Here is a 6,402-nt window from a genome sequence, read left to right as displayed (position 1 = left end):
GTGCGTGACACTTGCCAGAATTTGGCATCTGATCTCGCCGGTTTATTCCGCCCTCAATCCATCCGTTCTGTGGGGCAATTCCTCCCATATGACCAGGGCCAGAGGCAGTTTGCCATTGCCTGCCTCTGCATAGCAACGTTGGACCTCCTTGGTGGTCTCCCATCCAAGTACTAATCAGGGTCGACCCTGCTTAGCTTCCAGGACAAGACTAACAGCCTTAGACTGGAGCAGCTCTGCACAGAATTGCACTGCTGATTTCCTGCCACAGATTGCTGCCTTTGATTTCCCTTTGCACTGGAAAAGTTCTGAATCCTTGCCCATATAAACAGAATTCACACAACCAATGCCAACCCAAAAGATACGCTGGGAATGTTTTCACTCCGATAGCATCTAAAACACATGACGTCCAGAATGGCGTAGGAAGTAAGGAGACCAGGCCGAAAACACAGAGGCCCGGGTACAAGTTCCCGCATTACACAAAACTCACTGGGTGACCTCGGGCCAGTCACTCGGCCTTATCTGCTTCACAGGGCTGTTGTGAGAATACAACGGAGGAGGCAAGGCATGATAAAATAAATCAATGTCAACCTTCCACTTCCCGTGTCTAAAATTCCAAATTGGCAGGAAGATACGAACGAGCAGTGTTGCAGCGACTCTCTATTTCATAGTAACAACAACATTCACAAGGAAACGTTGTCAGAGAGAGACAGCGTGGAACGATGCAATGTGAGAAACACAGACTTCTGTTTGACATGGTGTCCGTGAGCTGGATTCTTCCTGCCCCAAAACAGTATTCAGTCATGCTCTGTATCCTAACCTACGTCCCATCTCATCCCCGCATAGCAACTGCAGGAATGGGAAAATACCCCGCACGGACTTTTATTTCATTTTTACCTTCAAGGGAGCCAGTGTGGTATAGTGGCTAGCATTGTCAGCCTACGATCTAGGAGTCCCGGGTTCAACTACCGACTCGGACGTGAAGAACGCTCAGTAATCTTAGGCTAGTTTGCCCCTCTCAGTCTATCCCATCTCACAGGGCTATTTTGAGGACACAAGGCTCTCTCTTCTGCATCCCTTCGGCCAGGGCTCTTTTTGTAGCAGGAACTCCTTTGTCTATTAGGCGACACACCCCTCATGTAGCCAGTCCTCCAAGAGTTTATGGAGCTCTTCTTACAGGGGTTACTGTAAGCTCTTGGAGGATTGGCTACATGAGGGGTGTGTCGTCTAATAGGCAAAGGAGTTCCTGCTACAAAAATCCTTCCCCATGTTAACAGCTTTCAAAGGTGACACAACCCGGCTCAAAAAGGAATCTCTGGATTATATTGTTTAATAGAACCAAATTTGAGTCCAGTGGCTCCTTTAAGACCAACAAAGTTTAATCCTGGGCATAAGCTTTCGTGTGCATGCACGCTTTGTTGGCATCGGATGAAGTGCACATGAACATAAGAGCTTGTACCCGGAATTAAATTTCGTTGGTCTTAAAGGAGCCACTGGACTCAAGCGTGGTTCTGTTGCTTCAGAGCAACACAGCTGCTCACCTGAATTGTTTTAATGGTAAGTTGCCACAAACAGGTGTCTGTAGAGGTGGCATATAAATTCCCATATAAATAAATATTCACCCATGAATCTCTTGGAGAATGGGGAGGGGGGGCCGGCGGAAATATAATCAATAATATATAGAAATGCAAGGCATTCTACACAGTCCGCCTCTTTTCGCCATCACGACAACCCTGCAAAGTCGTTTTGACTGAATTAGGGACTAGGCCAGCAGCGTGCAGTGAGTTGTATACTGAGAGAGAGCCAGTTTGGTGTAGTCGTTAAGTGCGCAGACTCTAATCTGGGAGAGCCAGGTTTGATTCCCCACGCCTCCACTTGCCCCTGGCTGGATGACCTTGGGAAAGCCATGGTTCTGATAAGAGCTGTTCTTGAAAAAGAGCAGTTTCTGTCAAGAGCTCTCTCAGCCCCATCTACCTCACAGGGTGTCTGTTGTGGGGAGGGGAAGGGAAAGGAGTTTGTAAGCTGCTCTGAGACACCTTTGGGTACTGAAGGGCGGGGCATAAATCCAATCTCTTCTTCTTCTTCTAGTCAAACACGCTAACCCAGAGGTGTCAAACTCATTTTTAATGAAGGCCAGATCTGACATAATGTGTGCCATAAAAATGTAATGCCAGGTGCCAGAGATATAAACTTTATAAAGGACACGAACAAACCCAATTAACAACATATTTTTTTTTTACTCAATATACAAAGAAAAGCAATCAATTCCTAGCAGTGAAAGCAATTGATTTACGGGGGAATCCACAAAAGCCCTAATAAGTGTGTTTAATCTTATGCAAGATTAGGGTTTTTTCCCCAAGGGATACCATAAAAGGAGGAGTACCTTACATTTCCATACCTACCAGTTGCTTGCAGGCCAGGTTAAGTGCCCCGGATGGGCCAATTCTGGCCCCCGGGGCCTTATGTTTGACACCCATGTGCTAACCAAGTTACCACGCTGCTTCTGCAAATGCAGGGGCCTTCTTTGGGTTAAACTTTACTTACAGTGAAGGAGGAGCCAAGCTTGACAGACGGCTGCCTGTTTCCTCTGCAGCCCCACGCTTTGCTCAGTTTCCGTCCCTAGCATCACATCTGAAAACACTCTCGTTTGCAAATATCACAGCCCAACTTTAAAGAACAGATAGTTCGGCAGCCTTTCCCCTGTCTTCCCATCTCTGCTGATTAAAAGACACACAGCTTTGAAAGCATAAAAAGGTAAAGGTAAAGGTCTCCCTTGTTCGAAAGCCAGTCGAGTCCGACTCTAGGGTTGCGGTGCTCATCTCCGTTTCAAAGGCGAAGAGCCAGCGCTGTCCGAAGACGTTTCCATGGTCATGTGGCCGGCATGACTAAACACCAAGGCGCATGGATCGTTGTTACCTTCCCACCGAAGTGGTGCCTATTTACTTGCAATTTTTTGCTTTCGAACTGCTAGGTTGGCAGGAGCTGGAACTAGAGACGGGAGCTCACTCCGTCATGCGGCACACTCGGGTCTCGAACTGCTGAACTACGGACCTTCCACAGCCTGCAGTTCAGCGTCTTAACCACTTGAGCCGCCGCAGCATACACCACTTTAAACTATATGTGCGTGTTTTGGCTATTTCCTGTCAAACCACTCAGCTAACGTATGCAACTAACAGCGTTCATGTAAACCAGTTTTTGATCAGGCCTCCTTGTCTGTATTGGCACCCGTATTGCGATGTCAGGTCTCAGAAGTCCAGCTCTCCTTCGTTACAGGCCTGGCTTCTTGTTTGTTTTAATATCCCATAATTGTCCAAACCTAGTTTTCAAAGTTAACTGCCAAGGAAAGGCGGCGGCAGCGGGGGGGGGGAGGGCTACCGCAAAGGGAGGGGGGGTCAGGGAGAGATTCTCGGATGGTTTTAATTTGATTGCACCCGACTTCCCGAATTCTAAAGTAAAAAGGGGTCAGAGTAACCAAGAAAACGTCTGTTTTAATTTTCTTAATGGCCAAAGAAAACTGATGGGGGAGAGGAAAGCCCTCCCCCCACCTTCTTCCTCCCCTCCCCCCCCTCCCCCAGTCCCTGATTCTTTTCAGGTTGCCGACGCTCCCCCCCCCCTTCGGATTCTCGAACTGGCAGGTAGAACTGAAGTGACTTTAAGCAGTTTGACCTCTGGCAAAGCTGGCCAATTTCAACACTTGGCCAAGGAAACGGAGCTGAAGCTGAAATCTTTCCTTTTCTTTCTCGGCTGCTGCCGTGGGGGCTCGTATGCAGAACTTTCCAGGGGGCTGCGATTCGACCAAAGGAGTGTGTGGGGGGGACAGAGTTACCTGGAGCTGGTGGCTGACTGGTTTTCTCTTCCCTCCCCAGATCTGAAAGTTTTTGAAGTTTTTTTTTAAGTTGCTCACAGTTAACTTTCTAAGACGGTTGGCTTTCCATTCCTGAAGGGTTTCTCCTCTCCTAAGGTACACTACATGTAGCCATGGTATATGTAATTATGAGATCCAGTTTTATTACACTATTTATTGTACGTATTCTACTGATCTCTATGGCATTATCTTTATAATGCCGTAATCCGCCTTAAACCTCAAGGAGGAAGGCAGAGGATAGATTAAGTAAATAAAATAAAAGTAGCCAGTTCAGTTCTTCTCTCCTCATTTGCAAGAATACTCAAGGATCTTTTTTTTTAAAAAAAACACCCCAAACCAAAAATTGAATAGGAAGGTAGGAACCTTTTCAGGAACAACCTCGCTGCTTAAATCCCACACGGGCAACTGCGCAAGTAATTCGTTCCCACAGCACAAGACGTAACACAGATTAAACTCTGTTCACAATCCGGATTTGGAACATTTTTGTCCTTGTCTCGGACGTCAAAGGGCCTACGTTCAACTAGAGAGAGAGCTTTTTAAAGCCTGGATGGTTACGACAGCTGCTCTAAAGTAAATCTTGGGACAGGCCCTTATAAAAAGAGGAGGGCTGCCAACAGGCCGGGAGAAAAAAAATGCCTTGTCCCTATACTACAGACTCCATTGGTTGTTCTTTATCAGGTGACGTTATTGACAGTCATGCCCTGAAAAGCTACACTAGCCCATTTCCATTTCCACACATTAAGCTTCGATTAAAAGGACCACACATTTTTCTACAGACCCTTTGGCAACCCTGGGGGGGGGGGTGGCAAGTCAAATACCTTTTATTGGCATACAATATTAAAAGCAATTCCCAATATTAATACAATCCAATAGACATTATAAAATAGATAGTCGTGGTAAACCATTCCAAGGATATATCAGGCCTATAACGTAACTCCAATTGTCACAAGATAGATTTGGCCATACAAAAAGGCCCGAGTCATAAAGTAAATTTGAATTCTAAACTTTAAAACTGAGTTTTTAAATTTATAAATTAAGACTCATTAATATGATCAGGGTCATTCTTCCGTTTTATAAAACCATGAAGAAACTTAGCGGTCAGTTCAATGATCTCTGGATCTCGTGAAGCAAGGAGATAATGTACCTTGATTCTATCCGGTTGGCCTGCTACCAACCTAAGGGGGGCCCTAGAGGGGAGTGCTAAATATGACACACAGAGGGGTGTTTTTTTGGGGGGGTGGGGAGCTAATCAGTACAGTTCTATAGATTAGCACCCTGGGCTTCCAAGCCGTTGAAAGCGACCTGGTGGGGCGGGGAACTGGGCTGCATTAGGAATGAGGATTCCGTGACATCTGAGCATGTTGGCCAATCACGTGTGACTAGTGGAATCCTGGCAACCATTGCCCAGTTAATGCAGGAAACAGTTGCCATTTTAACAGTTCCTTCCAGCCTGGAAAGGGAGAGGGGAGGGAAGAAAAACCTAGTGAGGATTAACATATTCTTGGGATATTTGGTTAATAGAGCAGAGCGGCGCAGCAGCAGGACACACACACCCCGAGACTTGCCTACTTTGCAACTTCCTTGCAAAATGTGTAGGTGCATCCACTGCATGTCTACTCACAAGTAACTCACACTGAATTCAATAGGGCTTACTTCCAAGTAAGTGCGTTGAAGCTGGTTGCTTGCTTATTTTATTTATTTATATCCGGCGTTTCTCCTTCTCGGGGAACCAAAACAGCTTAAGAACATAAAAGAGAAGCCAGTGTTGGATCAGGCCCGTGGCCCATCCAGTCCAGCACTCTGTCACACAGTGGCCAAAAATACCAGGTGCCATCAGGAGGTCCAGCAGTGGGGCCAGGACACTAGAAGCCCTCCCACTGTTGCCCCCCCCCAAGCACCAAGAAGACAGAGCATCACTTGCCCCAGACTGTGAGTTCCTATCTATACCTTGTGGCTAATAGCCACTGAGGGACCTCTGCTCCATGTGTTTATCCAATTCCCTCTTGAAGCCGCCCATGCTTGTAGCCACCGCCACCTTCTGTGGCAGCTGATGACGTCACTCTGCCCTCCTCCAAGCGATCCTGGCAACACAACTTGCCACAGGCTGGTTTATGAACCTCCTCCTAGACTATTAGCAAAAAATCAAAACACTCCCCACCCCTCCAATATCTGGAGGCTCTGAGAAGTAACGCTACCCTCCCCCTTGGGGGCGGGGTCTGTGCAGAACAAATGTACCTCCTTTAATGGGGGGAATTTTTGCAAAATAGCACCATTGGTGTTGGCACCTTGTACCCTGTTCAGTCTTTTAAATACATACATCGGGGTCTGTGCAGAACAAATGTACCTCCTCTAATGGGGGGGATTTTTGCAAAATAGCACCATTGGTGCTGGCACCTTGTACCCCATTCAGTCTTTTTAATACATACATACATACATACATACATACATACATACATACATACATACATACATACATACATACATACATACATACATACATACATAAAGGTAAAGGTTTCCCTTGCTTGAAAGCCAGTCGG

The sequence above is a fragment of the Gekko japonicus genome, unplaced genomic scaffold (genome assembly GCF_001447785.1).
Source record: "Gekko japonicus isolate JY-2015 unplaced genomic scaffold, Gekko_japonicus_V1.1 scaffold1074, whole genome shotgun sequence".
Taxonomy (NCBI): Eukaryota; Metazoa; Chordata; class Lepidosauria; order Squamata; family Gekkonidae; genus Gekko; species Gekko japonicus.
This window is presented reverse-complemented; position numbering follows the sequence as displayed.